Below are 21,682 nucleotides of genomic sequence, written 5' to 3' on the forward strand. Positions count from 1 at the left end.
AGAGAGAGAGAGAGAGAGAGAGAGAGAGAGTATATATATTTTTGGATAGCTGGCGCGAAATTTTGAGACGGAGGGAATGAGACTGGAGGATGATGGTGCTGACCAACTGGCGTGTGACCCCGTGACCTACCTCCGTTCTCCACCTGTGCCCTGTGCCCACCCTCTCTCCTTCAAGCCCTCATCCACCTCCATTACGTATCCTTCCTACCCCTACTCCATTACCCCAACACCCCCTCCATTACCCATCTCGTAACCCATTCGTTTTTAACTCCTTTACTGCTATTGCACTTTTTTTTTTTTTTTTTACCTGGGGGAGACAACTTTTTGGAAGGGAGAGGGAGATGAGGGTAGGGGGGGGAGTGAGAGAGGAGGTGTTTACGGAGATGGGGGAGGGGGGGTTCTAAGTGGTAGGGGAATGTCGTAGGAAAATTATTAGGTTCGCTGACGAAGTAGAAATGGGTGTGGTAAGAGACAAAGAGACAGACAGACAAACTGATGGAGAGAGAGAGAGAGAGAGAGAGAGAGAGAGAGAGAGAGAGAGAGAGAGAGAGATGAATTGCTTAGTTTTAGAAGTTCTATCAGTATGAACAGTAGCTACATGGAAAGCAAGGGAGAACAGACAAAATGTGTGAGAGAGAGAGAGAGAGAGAGAGAGAGAGAGAGAGAGAGAGAGAGAGAGAGAGAGAGAGAGAGAGAGAGAGTATTCATGTTTCAAGACCTTAAATTCTAGAATAAAACAGCTTTGATTCGATAGCATTCACCAATTCCCTAAATATATATATATATTATTATTATTATTATTACTAGCCAAGCTACAACCCTAGTTGGAAAAGCAAGAAGCTATAAGCCCAAGGGCTCCAACAGGGAAAAATAGCCCGGTGAGGAAAGGAAATAAGGAAATAAATAAGTGATGAGAATAAATTAACAATATATCATTCTAAAAACAGTAACAGCGTCAAAACAGATATGTCCTATATAAACTATTAACAACGTCAAAAACAGATATGTCATATATAAACAATAAAAAGACTCATGTCAGCCTGGTCAACATAAAAACATTTGCTCCAACTTTGAACTTTTGAAGTTCTACTGATTCAACTACCCGATTAGGAAGATCATTCCACAACTTGGTAACAGCTGGAATAAAACTTCTAGAATACTGTGAAGTATTGAGCCTCATGATGGAGAAGGCCTGGCTATTAGAATTAACTGCCTGCCTAGTATATATATATATATATATATATATATATATATATATATATATATATATATACATGTGTGTATGTTGCGTTTATGGATCTGGAGAAAGCGTACGATAGAGTTGATAGGGAAGCAATGTGGAATGTGATGAGGTTATATGGAGTTGGTGGATGGTTGTTGCAAGCAGTGAAAAGTTTCTACAAAGGTAGTAAAGCATGTGTTAGAATAGGAAATTAAGTGAGTGATTGGTTTCCGGTGAGAGTGGGGCTGAGACAGGGATGTGTGATGTCGCCATGGTTGTTTAACTTGTATGTTGATGGAGGGGTGAGAGAGGTGAATGCTCGAGTGCTTGGACGAGGATTAAAACTGGTAGACGAGAATGACCATGAATGGGAGGTAAATCGGTTGTTGTTTGCAGATGATACTGTACTGGTTGCAGACACAGAAGAGAAGCTTGACTGACTAGTGACAGAATTTGGAAGGGGGCGTGAGAGAAGGAAGTTGAGAATTAATGTGGGTAAGAGTAAGGTTATGAGATGTACGAGAAGGGAAGGTGGTGCAAGGTTGAATGTCATGTTGAATGGAGAGTTACTTGAGGAGGTGGATCAGTTTAAGTACTTGGGGTCTGTTGTTGCAGCAAATGGTGGAGTGGAAACAGATGTACCTCAGAGAGTGAATGAAGGTTGCAAAGTGTTGGGGGCAGTTAAGGGAGTAGTAAAAAATAGAGGGTTGGGCATGAATGTAAAGAGAGTTTTATATGAGAAAGTGATTGCACCAACTGTGATGTATGGATCGGAGGTGTGGTGAATGAAAGTGATGGAGAGACAGAAATTGAATGTGTTTGAGATGAAGTGTCTAGGGAGTATGGCTGGTGTATCTCGAGTAGATAGGGTTAGGAACGAAGTGGTGAGGGTGAGAACGGGTGTAAGAAATGAGTTAGCAGCTAGAGTGGATATGAATGTGTTGAGGTGGTTTGGCCATGTTGAGAGAATGGAAAATGGCTGTCTGCTAAAGAAGGTGATGAATGCAAGAGTTGATGGGAGAAGTACAAGAGGAAGGCCAAGGTTTGGGTGGATTGTTGGAGTGAAGAAAGCTCTGGGTGATAGGAGGATAGATGTGAGAGAGGCAAGAGAGCGTGCTAGAAATAGGAATGAATGGCGAGCGATTGTGACGCAGTTCCGGTAGGCCCTGCTGCTTCCTCCGGTGCCTTAGATGACCGCGGAGGTAGCAGCAGTAGGGGATTCAGCATTATGAAGCTTCATCTGTGGTGGATAACGGGGTAGGGTGGGCTGTGGCAAACTAGCAGTACCAGCTGAACTCGGTTGAGTCCCTTGTCAGGCTGGGAGGAACGTAGAGAGTAGAGGTCCCCTTTTTGTTTTGTTTCATTTGTTGATGTCGGCTACCCCCAAAATTGGGGGAAGTGCCTTAGTATATATATGTATATATATATATATATATATATATATATATATATATATATATATAGATATGTGTGTGTGTGTATGTACATATGTATACTGAGTATATACATGTTATACAGTATATGAGGTGGAATTATTACGAAAGGGTTCAAATATATATGTATATATATATATATATATATATATATATATACAGTATATATATATATATATATATATATATATATATATATATATATAATGTACATGTATATATATATATATATATATATATGTATATATATGTATATATATATATATATATATATATATATGTATATATATAATGTATATGTGTATATATACACACACACACACACACACACATATATATATATATATATATATATATATATATATATATAAGCGGTACAAACGAACTCTTATATACGCACGCGCAAATAAAAAACGCTCCGAGTCCCAGCTGTTTTATTCTAGATGACATAGCATTATTGTGTAAAACGTTCTTCTGGGAAATGATAGAAATGACTACTTTTCGTTCGTAATCCTGTACTTTTTACAAAAGGTTTAACCACGGCCTTTATGAAAATTCATATGGTGTATCTCAAGAGAAGTGAATGCTGTTTTTCCTGTTTCGCAAATCAAATTCATTCTTTGAAGGTAATGATGGAGCAGATGGACTTATTTTCTTCCTCAATATATATCGTAATGACATCTTGCTTCTAATCAAATTCACCTTGAAAAGAATCGTACCAAGACGGGCACAAGTATAATAACGGGATTTGAAAATTAATGTGACTGAGATTATTTCGTTAAACGTTTAAAGGTAACTCATGAAAGGCAGAGGAAAGGGACAGTAACAATGACCTAGCAGGACAATGCCATAGAGACTGACCATATATACACCATAACTACTTATAAAAATGTTAGCGTATTCTTATATTCACATAAATATACGAAAACTATTTTTCCATGTAAATATGATCAGCTCCTAAGCCAACTTTCCACTCAAGCTAGGACCAGGAAGGGCCAGGCAATGGCTGCTGATGACTCAGCAGGTTGACCTATAGGTTGTAGACACAAGAAACTATTGAGCTTCAGCAGGTCTCGAACCCCAGTCCAGCATATCGCTAGGCAGCGACGTTTCCCATAGGGTACCACAGGGGTTCCACACCTTTTAGTTCTGTACGTCCTGAGTATTTCTAAAGATTCCTGTGGACTCCTAAATTTGATGAAGCAAAAGAGAAACAATGAAATTGTTGCGCAGTACTGACTATTTTCTCAGATTAAATGTTACCCCTGAAGAGAAAAATGTACCACTAAGGGTACATGTACCCCTGGTTGAGAACGCCTGGGATACCACAACACGTTATTTTTGCGCAACAGTTGTTGATAGTCGTGTTTAGTGTATTATTGATAAGTTTATTATAATTATTATCATAAGTACCATTTGATGAGAGTATGCCATTTTTATTGTTCATGTTCTAAATACTGTACAAATATATTTTTTTTCCTTCCATTTCTCCTTAGAGAAAAAGGATAAAACCTTTTCATGAATCGCAATGCGTAGAACGAATGTTTCTACATACTTAGGAGTCTTCTCATTCTCCCAGTTTACTGATTCATCATAATTCGGCACTGAATAATCGTAACAAAATCTTAAATAACATTAAAGAGATATATAGGATAAAATTCAATGCGGAAATTAGATGATACAACATAAAAACAAGATATCAATTTGTTAGCATCTTATAATACGCAAAAAATATATACAGTATATAAACATGATAACACAAAATAATAACAAACAAACCGGCAATAAAAGATGCAGCATTAGCTTATATGAAAAATCTCTTTAAATTCTAAACAAGACCAGTGTTAACCCTTTTTTTTACCCATCTACACATACATGTTGTACCCACGTACACTGCTAGCACTAGATACATTTAGATAAAGATACATATATAACAAAATTAATCACAATAAAAAATCAAACATATTGAGTTCCCGAATATTTTAATCGAATCTTACACCGTGAGAGAGAGAGAGAGAGAGAGAGAGAGAGAGAGAGAGAGAGAGAGAGAGAGAGAGAGAGAGAGAGAGATTAAAATCAGTATCATTTACCGGAGAAATGATAAGATCATATGTAGCGATAGAGCTTAAAATATGCAATAAAACAAAAGCAATCAATACCACGACAGATGTCATTTCAGCCGCAAAACCATGGAGATTTTATTTAGATAAAAATCACGTGACTGGAAAATTATTTTCTACAAGTTTCGCATTCATGAACAAAATATTTAGAGGTTTCGTGTTACCTCAGCGGAGTTTAGCATGCACTAACGTGTGTGTGTGTGTGTGTGTTTATGTATGTATGTATATATATATATATATATATATATATATACATATATATATTTATTTATTTATTTATATATAATATACACATATATAATATTTATATATTTATATATTTATTTGTATATATATACAGTGTGTATATATATATATATATATATATATATATATACACGTGTGTGTATGTGTGCGCGTGTGTTCATGTGTGAGTGCGTGTGTGTGTGTATCTATGTACATATACTGTATATATACATATATAAATGTGTGTGCGTTTACATAAAAGTGAAGGTGCATAAATAAATAAATATATATATATATATATATATATATATATATATATATATATATATATATATATATAAAGGCAAACAAAATGCTAGCCGAGTTCGTATTTAGTCTCTATAAATTCTATAACACTGGATAGAAACTAGAGGGATGTAAATACTGAATTATAAATGGGAGACACTAATAGGATTTTCTAGTGTAGTGATTTCAAAAACTATACCCGTATATATATCAGAAAATTTTAGAAATTCCACTGGAATCACTTCAACTGAAGTAGTTATTAAATAGCTGGTCATTGTCTACCACATGTACAATCTTTTGTGATAGCTATCTGGACCATTTTCCCCTCCCATGGTGCGGAAAAGCATCTAAATACTTGAGATAAAATCGTTACGAATTGCATTACATCTCTCTACATAAAAGTATTCTTCTGGCATTCATAAACAAAAACTTAATTTTTTCATTATTTCTATTTCTTATTAAGTATCGAATTTGATACCAATGAAATATTAAAAAATATAAGATATCACGTGCCACTCATTAGTATATTTAAAACCAACCGTGAAAACTATCACCTGGACAACAAAGGTCTGTAACGAATGAGAAATTGCTACAGTTAGTTTAGGTGACGGAGATACGGGGTTAGAGTTAAGGGGAGGGGGGGTTGAAGGAAGCTGAAACCAAGACTATTGCTTATCTGATCTTGTACTCTGCTTCCGCTTTACAATTCACAGTGAATGGAGGGTCGTGTACTTGATACGTTTGAATATCAGATAACAATCAGATTCACCTTGACTTTATGCTTTCTAATTTTGCAACACTTAATAACTTCTGATGCTCTGTAGAGCCAGCTGTACTCGGAGTTCGGTTACGTCAATGTTGAAATATTGATCTCCTATACGTATATCAGCTGCATTTAGGGATCTTTACTTTCTGAAATAAATTTTCTTTTCCCTATAAAAATGTCTTATTTGCTCACCTTCCGAAGACGGAATTTCGAATAGATAACTTTCATCTTGACTGTGTTTCTTTCGCATTGCTTAGGCAGACTTATTCTTTTTGGGTGTTATTATGTTGAACTGACCAATAACACAGATTTTCTCAACCTTTGAATATCCTTTTGTAACCATTTCGTCAAAAAGAACTTTCATATTTGTGAATGTGAAGATGGCAAGTCCTGACTTTCGAAACATTATGTATCTATCATTCCTACCTTCGGATCAAGATACCTACAATATACATCTATGGGTTCCATAGGTAAGAACAGAGTAGAACAAAATAATTGTAAATCTGGAGTTAAATAATTGTAGACTATCGCTGTTAAAAACAAAAACACTATATACATACATATTGCCTTCTTCTGTATAGAGATTGTATAAAAATAATAGCTGTTCTGGGGACTGATACCAATAACATATTTACCTCTTCTCTTAGTACTGTACCTGCTTTCTATTTGTGAATATACACAGCTACATTTTCATTCTTTTCATTTAATATGATATGCATATAAATTTAACTATATTATTTTTTTACCACTATAGCGGAACTCTTAGTATGAAGTTATGAATGCATCTTTTTTATGTTTATAATTCAATGTCTAATTCCTGAGTAGTTATTAGTGCGATGGGGGTGGGTACCCTAATCTGGTCATAGAAAAGATAGCCTAACAGATTTTTAAGGCTGTAAACGTAATTCCTCCAAGGAACTTTTTATCTAAGACACAAGGGAACTGCGACGAATATTGACTTAGCTCAAAACAGGTATCTAATTCTAGTTAAAAATAACATTTTGCATCAATTATTTTTCTGGCAAATAAGAATCTCTTCTAATGCACAAGTCTCATGAGTACTGATTTCCAATTTGGCACACAAAGAATATCTTTATCTTTTATAAAAATAAGGATTAGCAAATAAAAAGAGGGGTTTTATTGTCATGCAAATTCAAATTGAGTTGAAAGATACATCTCCCACAAATGAATGAATCGTTTAGTATCAGTTGGGGGTTTTGGAACTGGACATGTTTGGTTGGCTACAATTAAATTATCCGGGTCGAGTTGGGGGCTATAAAATCGTATGGATTCGGTTGAACGCCTCAAAATTGTATGGGATCAGTTGAACGCTATAAGATTGGCAGCTGTAAAATTATATTGTTGAGCTGGACACTATGAAGTAAAATTGGACGCTAAAAAATTGTATGAGTTCAGTTGAACGCTTATGGATTGAGTGTGACCCTATAAAACTGTATGAGTTCAGTTGGATGTTATAAAAAGGTCGAATCTATTTTTGTACCATAAGTTAGGTCGTGATCCTGGACAGATTCAGTTAAACGCTATGAAATTCTATGGACTCAGCTTAATGGATTCAGTTAGACACAATAAATTTGTAAGAATCAAGCCTGAAGCTATGGATCTGGAAGGGTTTAGTTGGATAATACAGAATTGTATGGGTTCATATACACTTTAAGAACTTGGATGGATTCAGCTGAATACAGTGGAACTAGATGGATTTAGTACGATACTTTACAGTGTATTAGAAAAGGTTCAGCTTGAGCTACAAACTGGTCGAGTCTATCCTTTGGACTATGAAACTTTATGGGTTCAGTCGAATATTATGCAACTGATTATTCATTGTAACGCTAATGAATTTATAAGATGGTATGGGTTCAGTCAGACACAATAAACTTAAGACAGATTCAGATGCACGTTATGAAACTGAGCTAGTTTTATTGGATGCTATTTGAACGTGTTCAATAGAAGATATAGAATTGGAGTTTCTGTAAGATGCTGCTGGTTAGGCTGGGTTTAAGAGGACACATGAAACATTATGTCTCAACAGTTAGTTGTCATAAATTTGCATGAGTTCAATTGAAAGACTTTGTAGGACACAGCTAATTTAGATGGGACCAGCTAGACTAAGTAATTCGGTAATAGGGCGGCTCTTAATTAATTGTCAAGGATACTAACAGAAAGATATAAGGTACAATCCTATTTTAAACTACTCTAATGAAACTTAAATTGCCAAAGCATCCGAACTGACCAACATATACATCCCTCCCCCTTCGTTGTCTGGTGCAGAAGCAGTCATTACGACAGCGGTTGTTTGGGAGACGTCCAACTAGATTGGCCCAAATGACTCATTATAAAAAGAAATCAAACGAGATTTTGCTTCATTGAGTCATTCTTGGCAACGCAGACAGAATATGAATGAGATTTGTAACCTCCGTTTGATGAATCAGGATTAAGATCATGAGGACTTTTCCTTTTTGCTCTCATCTCACGATGAACGTAGCTGATAACAAGGGGACAAAGTCATTCTGCATGATAACATCTAGATTAATCTAAATGTTAGTGATAAAGAAATCATCATTTAGCATATTAACTAAATGAAGAGATATTTCAGGACCATAAGTGTCAACCATTCTACATAAAAACAACTAAATGAACAAATGCTTCGACAAAAGCAAGAGAACATTCCTCAACCTAACATATTCAATGTGCATATAAATTTTGACAATAAAAATAGATTAAATCTTAATAAATATACGAGCATTTACTTCGACAATATTATGACTTAATCATCTAGTATAAATCCATTGAATATAAATAAACACATATATATGCAAAGAGCTCTTAGACGTTGATAAGAAAAGTAATTCTAATTCATCTTTACCAAAATTAACAGAGTAGTCAACATACAAATCTTAGACTCATAATAAAAAGTGTAAAATTAATCATCAATTTCATATTTGTAAAAAGTTTAACAACAGCAAAGAGGACATATGCCGAACGATTACGCTGTCAGAATCTAATTACTTCAAATCACTCCTTATAAGAATTGACAAAGTGAACGACATTCAGTTTCATTCCTGCTTGCAATCACTAAATAAAATAAGGGGGAAAAGGCGAAGAGTTGTTGCATGACAAGTAGAAGAACGGAAATAACGTACTGGATTCTTCTTGCCCAACAGGAAATTGCAAGGGTAATGTATCATTGAATATAAAGTATTCTGAAACAGGGCATAGAAATTGTTGAGTGCGATGATTCAGAATACTGTACTGGCATTCCTCGGAGTGGTCTAAAAGGGGTTTACCATCCGGTTTGCTGCAGATCTTCAATTTAAGAAACGAGAAATAAAAAGAGTCAAGAATCTTGTGTGGGGCGGAAGGGGAGCCCTCACGCCATCGTGCAGGTTCTAAACCCGGATGGAAAATCAGGTAAAAAGGAGAAAAGAAAATAAATTAACCGACACACAATAAACGAAGTCCTTAAGCACTTTATTCTATATTTAAAAACGTATTGGAAAGGAAGAGCGTTCAGAAGGTTGAATGGCGTAACGTGTAAGGATTTTGGCGAGATGCTGAGGAACTTTGTGTTGATCAATGAAGTGTTTGATGTTGAAGGATGAATGTAGCAGGGACATGTGACAGCTTCTTTATCGAGGAACTCCCTGCTAGGGCAATCCCTTAACATTCAAAATAAATATATATATATATATATATATATATATATATATATATATATATATATACAGTATATATATATACGTATATTACCTATGTATATATATATACATATATATATATATATATATATATATATATATATATATATATATATATATATATATATATATAATATATATATATATATATATATATATATATATATATATATATATATATATATATATATATATATTACAATATATATACATATATATTACCTGTCATATATGTGTATATATATATATATATATATATATATATATATATTATATATATATATTTATATTATCTGTCAGCCTGCATTTACAAATTGGCAAACGTTCATTAAATTAATTCCTTCCAGCACGTTTGTATACAGTTAACAACAATAAAAACATTTATGAGTGCATACACAGTTACAAAGAAAGATCATTTTCAGGTATAGTACGCTAATACCTCGAAGGCTGCATCATAACCACCCAGAGATTGGTGGAAAAACTGTACAATGGCTCCACTTCCCTTATGGTATTACACAGGTGAGGTCGTCCCGTTGAGAAAGGAAGAACAAGACTCGACTGTGTTTCACTATTTAATGTGGCTTTGGGGAGAGAGAGAGAGAGAGAGAGAGAGAGAGAGAGAGAGAGAGAGAGAGAGAGAGAGAGAGAGAGAGAGAGAGAAACTTATGTTTACGGCCACCAATACTATTTCATCTATAAGATGTAAATAGTTTGCAACCATATTCAAGAACGCCGTGTTTCTCCAAAAGATGTATTTTTTTTTTTTTTTTTGGTAAAATTCTGAAACAGACACTTACAAACAGAAGATGAGAGAGAGAGAGAGAGAGAGAGAGAGAGAGAGAGAGAGAGAGAGAGAGAGAGAGAGAGAGAGATTTTACTACGTGTTCAAGCATCTAGTGTTTCCTTCTGCCCCCGAAGAAATCATCACCCAGCCGAACACAAACCACTTTGCATCTCTAACTCTTGGACAGGAGAGGCCGTAAAAGCAAGGAACAATTCCACCATCTGTGAAACTCAATCAATATTTTGACAGGCTATTATTTACTGGAAAACCTCTCGGCTATTATTGAAGGGCGGCCATCCATCATGACAAGTGCCGCCGTAGTAACTACTCATTACCTAATTAACTATGCCTTACAGGAAGGTTTGTTTTAGTCCCTTCTCGACAGACGGCTATAAGAAGGTCGTAAGCGGCTGTAGCAGTGTTTTAGATGCTGCATTGCCTATGAATGATGTTAAGGAGAAAGAAAAAGAGCGTGAGAGATGATGAATTCCCATAAAAAAAGCATTACTGACCAATATAAGGACGTATGATGTAATTCGCGAAATCAATATAAGCAATTTAATTGCTAGCTGGCCAAAATAAAATCCACTAAAATAAGGTTTAAAATCAACTACTAGGATTATGAAAAGATCTAAGTGTCCTTGACTCATGTTAAACTCACATCATGCGCAGAAATGGAGAATGAATATATAGTTAATATACATAAAAAACCAGAAACCGAATTTTCCGGAAAATTTTAACTCTAGATATGGCATAGATTTTGAATGAACGAAAATAGGACCACGTGAGCCTGTGTGCAACTTACTTGGATCCCAGAAACCTCAACCTTTTTAAAGTTCTGAATAATCTTAAACAAAAGCCACCGGGTTCTAGGAGTTGAAAATGCTATCTAAAACCTGCTTGTCCACATTCATAAACCCATTCCAATCCATTGCTTGAGGAAATATTTTGATAAGCGCTAAGAAAGGTGTTACGCAGCGAATTGTCGTATTCATATCATGCAATTAACCACGACGTAGATCAAAATATCAATTTATTAATTCATTAATTTTTCATATTTTTATTTCATGCTTACAAAATACTTGCAATACCTCTGCAGACGCTTCGCCACTTTACAGATCTTCTAAGGCTCTTCATAAGAGTTTTACTGACTTTAATAATAATAATAATAATAATAATAATAATAATAATAATAATAATAATCATAATAATAATAATATGATTATAATAAAAACAACAATAATAATAATAATAATAATAATAATAATAATGCAATAAGGTGGTTAAACCAAGTGTCAAAAAAGTTGAGAAAAAAACGCCTTTTATTAAGAAAATCCTATGTAATTATCTCTACTTCTTTTTGTTATAAAAACCTCAGTGCTGTTATAAATAAAAAAATATCAGAATAAGATTATATATAATCCAACGTACTACCTTCTCATCTACTATAGTTGCATATGCAAAACTGGCATGTGTTCGAATAGAGAAAGATGCAAACGGTAGGAAGTCAAAAATAAAAAAGAAACAACAATTGCCTTGTGGAATCTGAAAAAAATATATATAAAACGAGACAACAAAGCCAGGATATATGATAAGATCATCATCCTGTTGTTATGGAACATTATATCATTGTCCTTTTCATATACTATGGCGTTCAACGTGCATAGTATAAGATATTTCCGGATACGCAAATGTGCAGTGTGAATTGTTTAATAGCGCCTGTATGTGTACATTCAAGTATGTTGTGTTCACATGCGCACACATATGTATAAACTGCTGTTTTATGAAACGTAGCAATGAGTAAAATATCATATCTCCAACTTCCTAACGATCATCTGACGTTTTTTATTCACGTAAACTGACGAATGAACCTTAGAAATTAGTCAATGTTGAAGGATTCATGTATGCATACAAAGGTGTGCTTGTGATCAATGAGGATGATATGCTTATCGTGATTTGGTGATAACTAGGCAAAACTGAATGCTAAGTCCATTTCAGTCTAGATCAATCATAAAAACGATCAATCATTCGTGACTGTATTTAAACTCCTGGGAGAGAGAGAGAGAGAGAGAGAGAGAGAGAGAGAGAGAGAGAGAGAGAGAGAGAGAGAGAGAGAGAGAGAGAGCTAGCAGACTCCTTCAAAAATATACAGTACGTCTTAATGGCTGAATATTTCACACATGCAATAACATCAATGACACCAAAAATAACAATTCTGTAGCAGATGTCGAGACGGTAAGTACCAACCCTGTGAACCTAATATACTCTTAACGGTGCGAGAAGTTGAATAATTTAAAATCTATTTCCAGTCTGTGTGTGTGCGTGTGTGTTGTTGCAACGTGGTTTAAATCTAATATCATAGCGCAATCCATATTTATCTTTAATTCGTATTTCTAGTCAGCTGTCCGATTTTGTCCGTGTGATGATACGAGATAAGAATTCCTTACCATACCTCCTTACAGAGCATGCTTTTCACCAAATATGTATTTTATTTTACTTTATTAGTATGAGAGAGGCTTTTCAGATATACCCGTCAGTAATGACAGCCATCCATCCACATTGTATCTGTACATGCTCACATGTGTGGAAGGCATTTGAGATAAAAACTGAATCTTTATGAAGTGTTACGCATGGCGGTGCGTTCAGATGTGGTGTCGGCTTCCTTAGATGTTTTCGTGTAGGTGATATCCTTGGAGAAGGACGATAGCGTGACCTGGATATCCAATGATGAGGAGACAAGTCATTAGAAGATGCTAGTCTGAATATAGGTAATAATCCTGCCCCTACTAATGAAATTTAGCCAGGGTCGTTTGTGAATGTGATGGATACAGACATTAGAGTCCTTACATTACTATGTGGGCATGTAGTTGTACATGCCTGGCATAATTTAATTTAGTATCTATATAACTTAGGTGTGGTAGAAATAATATACATATAAATAAACACACACACACACACACACACATATATATATATATATATATATATATATATATATATATATAGATATATATATATGTGTGTCTATATATATATATATATATATATATATATATATATATATATATATATATATATATGCTACAAAACCACAAGAAAAGTGAAAATACTTCGGAAATCACGTCTGGCTAGTCTTCTATTCCTCTAAAACACCATATTTCCTTGTGATTTTATTGCAAGTGAATCTTACGTATGTAGGATTATTATCATTATTATATATATATATATACATATATATATATATATATATATATATATATATATATATCTTTACTGTCACGCTGAGCGGCATTAACATACGTATGACTACTCTGTCTCTCCCAGACCCTCGGGTAAAGGGGAAAGAGAATAGTCATATCTTGGTGTGAGGGGGTATCTCTAGATGTACACTCGAAAGGGGGAGGGACTGCGAAGAGTTGAACTTGTATGTGTGCTTACCTATCTAAAAATTTAGCTATCATTTTTGACGGGTCACGTACATTAGCACACTAGTGTATATATATGTATATATATATATATATATATATATATATATATATATATATATATATATATACTGTATATATATATATATATATATATATATATATATATATATATATGTGTGTGTGTGTGTGTGTGTGTGCTATGCTTATTGAGTTAAGGTACGAAAAGAAAATATTTACAGTCAAACAAATAAACAAATATTAAATACATTAACACACTCAGTTAACGATCGACACTAAAAAAAAAAAAAAAAATTTTCATTGTTTCCAAATATTTTCGTAAAATAAGTAAAAGGAAATGCGTACAAGATTACGAAAACGAAATAAACCTTCAAAATCTGTCATGGATCCGTTTTTCATTCGAGCCTTTCTATTAGCAGACGACATACATCACTATGTGATTTGTGAGGTCTCTCGATTATATGCTTCTTGACACATAATTTTCTTATACTTTTTTCTTCGAAGAAGACATATGTCTCTTGACGCTAGTACTTAGAAGGAGACAATCCCTCGGGAGGATCGCGGGCTTATCCGACTCTTCGGTCGGGAAATAAATCGAAGTAACTCTGATCAGGTTCTCAGAAGTATTTTTTTTAGAGTTTGCCTCTGACCTGATGATACATAATTTTTCTGAAAATCGCTTTTAATTCTGCTCTCCTCAAACTGGAAGAAAATCGCTGTACCTCAGATTTTGGGCACAGTGTATCTTAAAGGTTGAAGATCTACGTCATTCCTAGTACGGGAAAAATTCCGACGGACGTCATATAAGGCAGTCTATTTTAGAGTGAAATCACCCTCCTCTTCAAACGGAAATAATCCGATGTACCTCTGCAATTACGAATACTCTTCTTTAAGATACCTAAGTCCAAGTCCTAACCCTCATACCTGAAGGGGAAATAACCTCTGTTATGACGTAGTATACCTAGATGATCATGAACCAATTCTTCCTGAACATCAACTACTCCGACGTATTCTGATATGACATACAATCTGTCTTACACATCGAACACTCGCCCTCCTCCTTGAAGGGAGAAGAATCAAACATAATTCAAAATACAAAAATTGTGTGTCACGTCACTGTCTATCATAAATCACATTAGAAAATGACCGTTCATTTCACTGCGGAGGTGACTGATATTTCTTAACAGGGGATGATGTATTGGTGTCGTTAATCACTCGTACCGACTCCATTCTTGGAAAAATTGAAAAATACATTTTACGAATAGTTATGGTGTAGTTTCGGTTCTTGAATTAGGGATGATTTCTAAGGTCGTGGACTTTCTAACGTCGTCATTTAGCTGACGCCAAAGTTTCCGTTCAAGGCTAGATGTTCTTCACTCTTTCGCAGTTCTGATATAAATTTTATTAACTCGATTTCAATTTCGATTTACTTTAATATTTCTCATATTCGGTTTAGACTTTCTTTACTCTTTCTAAGTAATCTCGATATTCGTATGAGATCAGCAGAAGTTTCGGTGGCTATTTCATAGTATTACAACATGTTTATTTTGGTGTATAAAATCTTTCTGATTGTTAAAATCTGTTTTTTTTTTCTTTATAAAAATTGAACCTTTTTCGAGAAATTAGGTATTACCGGCTTATATGCATGACAATATAACCCGCTTATAATCATCCCGCAAGCTCAAGGAAAATAAACTATTAATTTTCACGTTTATCCGTGAAAACGTTATATCCATTTGTGCTTGAAATTGAGGAATTTACTAAAAAGCATTACTCAACTAGAGGTATATAAGGTCTATAATCCTATTAGACAATAATGAACCAGAAAGACTGATTTTAAAGTCAACGATACCTGGTTGACTGAAATTTTTTTAAATTCTCCATTACCTGAAGAACTTTCCAAATTTGCATGTAACTCGACCTAGAGTTCATAAAACCATTACAGTTGCTTGTATAATAACTTATAATAACTGAAGGCCTTCTTACGTGATAAATCAAATCGAATTTACACATAAAAAATCAAATTGCCATAACATTTCGTATCCAGGAGGTTCAGGTCTTTAACAAACCAGAAGGACAACATATTCTAGTCAGCTCTTCTAAAGAAAAAAAGGCATAACGTTCAAATATTACATACATACATGCACACATTCCTCATAAATATATACGTATATAGATCATCATCTTCATCAGCCGCTACTAGTCCACAACAGGACAAAGGCCTCAGATATATACTTCCATTCACATCTGTTAATGATCTTCCTATACCAGTCTATACCCGCAAATTTTCTTAGCTCGTCATTCCACCGTCTTCTCTTCCTTTCCTTGCTTCGCTTGCAATCTCTAGAAACCCACTCGTTTTTGTTCTTGTCCATCTACTATCCATTATTCTCATTACATGCCCTGCCATGACCATTTCTTTTTCTTAAAAGTTAGAATATCCTCTAATTTATTGTGATCTCGTATCCGTGTCGCTCTTTTTCTGTCTCTTACTGTGTATATATATATATATATATATATATATATATATATATATATATGCATATATATACATATATATGTACATTATATATATATATATATATATATATATATATATATATATATATATATATAGATATATATATAGATATATATATAGATATATATATATATATATATATATATATATATATATCTATATATATATGCACCTTTTCCACCTATGAAGGGAGAAGGGAGATACTTCCCCCAACACTTTTTTCATCAATTATTGTGTTATCTAGAACAGTTAAAATGACAAACACGTGGACGAATAAAACTAACTTGACTGGCATTGTGGAGGATTTATTTTTGCTTTATTTTATTTTTGTTTTTGCCAAATCCTGAGAGAGAGAGAGAGAGAGAGAGAGAGAGAGAGAGAGAGAGAGAGAGAGAGAGAGAGAGAGAGATTGTGTTAGCGAGCGAAAGTAGTTAGGTTAACGATCGTTTGTGGTGAGAAAGACTGTTGGTATAAATGAGATTGTTTGTTTACATGTTTTAGTTAGGTTACGACAGTGGTGAATGTTTCGGAGCGAATGCTTTTTTATTTGACTGCAGCATAAGGCAGTTGTGTGAGAGCTGGATTATATATATATTTTCGACCAGCGTGGAAGTGTTTTTTGATTTTCAAAGTAAGTACAGTTTTGTTTATCTTTGCTTGTCGTGATTGTGAATGATAGGAACAATTTATTATTTATCTTTGATTATAGTGCGATAGTTCAGTTAGCTAGAAGTGTTCGTAAGTGTTTTTCTTTTTTATTTTGGCAGGCTGCGATTCCTCCTTTGGAGAGACCGAATTTTGAAAGTGGATTTATTGTTGATGACCTGGCCTGTATTAAGATTTTGTTTGTACTGCTCATTTGACTGCTCAACTGTTGACGACCTGGCCTGTGTATTTGGATTGATGATGATGATGATGATACTGGCACCTGTGACTCAAGGTGTTGAGGCCGATATGGCATAGAGAGAGAGACTCCTGTTTACCATATAGTGGTAGTTTGCCGTGAAAAGACAGTTCGGCTTGTGTGTGGCGTCAGTGCTGGTGTCGCAATATTTATAAACATATATTTTGAGTTGGTGTGCGGTTTAGATTTAAGTTTGTTAGGTTTTTTTTTGCGTTAATTTGGATGGGGTTTATGGTATATATAGTGTAAAGTTTTTGATGCTGGTGATTCTAGTTTAAAGTGTTAAGTTTTGATGAGTTTAAAGTTTTTTGGGATGGTTTGGTTTGATTTATTATAGTTTGTAAGAAATATATAGTTTTAAGGTTATGTTTTGTTTTGTTTGTCCTTTTGTCCAAGAGTCCAGTTGATAAAGTAAGGGGAAAGTTTGTGTTGTGGAGATAATTGTCTGTTAGAGTGATTCAAGGGTGTGGGGCTTGTTTTTTAAACATCCCGCCACATTATTTTGGCGCCCGAACAGGGACTGCCGAGGTGGGATAGAAGCTGGACTGTTGGACGAAGGACGGAATTAGGATTAAGGTTGATGAAAAATGGAAGAGCAGAACAAGTTACTGAAGGAGGAATTGCGGCTGAGTAAGGAGCGTGAGGAGAGGTTGCTAATAGAGAATGAGAGGTTGAACTGGGAGAATGCGGCGATGCAGAAGGAGCTTAGGGAGTTAAAGGGGACAGTAGAGAGAGTGGAAGAATGTGTTGAGATGAGGATGCGAGAGAATGAAGAACGAATGGAGAAACGAATGGAAGATATGATGGGGCAAGTCATGGGGATGATGAAAACTATAATGGGTAAAGGTGCAGTCGGAGGAGTGTCCTCAGCTTCGGGTAATGGGTTGGTAGTGAAAGAGAAGGTTAAGGTAGGTGATAATGGGAAAGGAAGTGATAGTGATAGTAGTAATAGTGATGGTGATATTGAAGATAAGGGAATTAGGCATAGTAAGGATGAACAGAAAGGGGAGAGGAAAGATGAAAGGAAAGGTAAAAGTGATGTGAAGAAAGAGAAGAAAAAGTATCAGGCTGATAGCAAGGACGATCGTGAATGGGTGAAAGTGGTAAGTAAGAAAAAGGGTAAGAAGGGAATGGTTAAGGATAGGAATTTAAGTGTGGAAGTGGATTCATTATATTCGAATGAGGAAGAAGGTAACAAGGGAGTAGACAGTGATGATAGCAGTGAGAATGAACGTGATGTGTGTAAGACTGTGTTTATGAGAGAGGTACCTCGGTGTGAAAGGTTCAATGAGCATAGCAGTAGGGATGTAAATGATTTTTTCAAGGAGTATGAGAGGTATTGTCAGGATAAGTATGGTGATAGTAAAAGAGTTTGGGCTAGGGAGTTAGGAGAATATTTGACTGGGTATTTGTTGACGATGTATGGAGTGATAATGAGTGTAGGGGACGTTGATTATGAAAGTGTGAAAACGAGAATAATTGAGCAGGTAAAACGTATGAAAGGGAGTGTGAAGTATAAGCGTAAGAATGATTTTGATGAGGCAAGGATGAATGCAGGAGAAGCTATATCAATGTACGTATGTAGGTTGGAAACTTTAGCTAGGAAGAAGTATGGGGATGAAGGTATAAATGAGAATAAGGAGTTAATGAGGAAGTTTTTGGCAACAGTACCTGAGAATGTGTGTGAATTTATTAATTTCAAACGCAAAGAGAAAATGAGGTGGACGCAAGAGAGATTGACATGGGATGATATACTAGAGATAGTTGAGGATTATGAGTTAGATAGGTGCATGAAAGAAAGTAAATCTGTGAGTGTAAGAACTGGAATGGAAGAAAGTGTAATAGAATTTGGTAGTTATAAGGACGCAATTTTGAGAGGACCAATGAGGGTAGCTGATAATGTAGTAGATAGGAGTGTTAGGGCGAGTAATGTGGGAATACCTGTAAGGACAAATGAAGGGTTTAGGCAAGGGAATCAGGTTTGGAGGGATAGGAGTGCTAGTGCGCCGCAAGATAGGTCAGGTAGTTGTATCCGTGAAGAGAAGTGTTATAGATGTGGGAAAGTAGGACATAAGAAGAATGAATGTAGATGGGCTCTTGGTGCTTGTTTTGGATGTGGTGAGGTAGGGCATAGAATTAGCGAGTGCACGAAAGAGAAAGGGGTAAAATGTTATCGGTGTGGTATAACAGGGCACATAGCGAGTGGATGTCGGAGTAATCGTACAAATGTGATTTGCGGTAATTGTGGTAAGGATGGTCATTATGCTAGAATGTGCAAGGAGCCACGGGGTAAGTGTACTGAATGTGGTGCAGATGGGCATGTAGCTAGGGTATGTAGGAAGAAGGGAGTAAATCAGCCAGGATGTTCGGGAAACTAGAGTGTAAGAGGGTTCAGCTGGGTGAGTCCTCCTGTGTGTGTGGAAGGAATAGGATTAATGTTTGTGAGAACGAGATGAATAATTGGTTGGAAATGAGCAAGTATGAACCTAGTATGCATGAGAAATTAGGGCTGGAAAGTAAACAATTAGTGTTAGTTGAATATAGGAAAAAGAGGCGTTTGAAAGTAAAACTGGGAAGTATGGAGGTGGAACATAATTTTATTGTAATGGGAGAGAATGAGATGCCTAGTTGTTTTTTGATAGGAATTGACTTTTTAAGATTGCATGATTTATCAGTTGATATTGGTAGTGGTTTGCTTCTGGAAAATGGATGTGAAGTAGTTGTGATAGAAGATAATAGTGTATTTATGGCGAATTTTGTTGGCATGGTTGATATTACGAGGAGTGAGGATGATCTACTGACTAAAGAGGAGGTGGAAGAAATGCAAGATGAATGTGAGGAAATTAAAAGGTTACGTGAATGTATGTTGAATAGTATTGAGGTAGAAGAATGGTCGTCTGATTTAGAGGTGTATAAGAAAGTTAGTAAGAGACTTATTGTGTGTAAGAATATTGTTTATTTTCTACATAAAGGAATGGATGAAGATATATATGTTCCTGTGTTTCCAATGCATGCAGCAGTAAGTATGTGTATGTTAGTGCATGACAGATATGGGCATATGGGTAAGAATAAATTATGGGAATGCATGCGTGAGAGATTGTTTACACCTGGGTTGAGTCAGATATGTAAGGATGTAGCGACTACGTGTGAAGATTGCCAGAAAGGGAAGTATCAGAGAGTGCATGCTAATCCGCCTGTTTTGAGATTACGTATGAAAGAACCATTTGAGATGTTTGTGATTGATTGTGTTTCGTTGCCTGTGACTGCGAGAAGACATGTGGGAATGATTGTTATGGTTGATCACATGAGTAAATTTACCTATGCAATACCCATCAAGGATAAACGGAGCGAGACTGTTGCAAGAATGGTTGGTCAAGTGATGTTGCCGATGTGTGTGTGTAAGCCTGTGAGAATGTTAAGTGATAATGGCCCTGAGTTTGTTGGATGGGAGTTTGAGCAGATGTTAAGAGAATGGGGTATTGAACATGTGTATTCGACTCCTTATATGCCAAGTGCGAATGGGTTGGCTGAAAGGACTGTAAGAACATTAACTGAAATTTTGCGAATGATGAGTACATGTGGTAATGATTGGGATTTGTATGTTGGTAGAGCGTTGTGGGCTTACAATGCAACAGTGCATAAGAGTACGGGTATGTCTCCATGTAAGTTTGTTTTAAATTTTGAAAAGATAATAAGACCGAGGTTGGGTGTGTCGGAGGATGATAGAGATGTGTGGAGGAAAGCAAATAAGAGGTTTGAAAGCTTTAAAGTTGGTGAGAGAGTGATGAAAGAAGTAATTGAAAAGGGTAGAATGAATGTAAATAAGGTGCGTGATAAATTTGAAGGTCCCTATGATGTGTTAGAAGTTGGTTCGAGTGGATTAAGTTACGTTTTGGGTAAGTTGTGTGTGGGTGGTATTGTGGAAAAAATTAGGGCCCACCACAACCAGTTGCGTAAATGGAAAGAGGTACCTGAGTATATCCAAGAGAATGGGATGAGTAAATGGTTGAAAAGGAACAAGGGTGAACCTAGTATGTATGAGGACTTAGGTCTGGAAGGTAAACAGTTAGTGTTAGTAGAATATAAGAAAAGGAAGAATACAAGAGCTTTAAGTAAAGATGAAAGAAGGGGAAATTTTATAAGTAAAAGTGAGAATAGAAATAAGTATGACAAGGGTGTAAATGTGCAAGTGTGTATGGAAGATAAATGTGTTAATACAGATGAATCATGGCTGAGTATGAATGATACCTATAGTGTGTGTGG

Source organism: Palaemon carinicauda, chromosome 38 (assembly GCF_036898095.1).
Source record: "Palaemon carinicauda isolate YSFRI2023 chromosome 38, ASM3689809v2, whole genome shotgun sequence".
Lineage (NCBI taxonomy): Eukaryota > Metazoa > Arthropoda > Malacostraca > Decapoda > Palaemonidae > Palaemon > Palaemon carinicauda.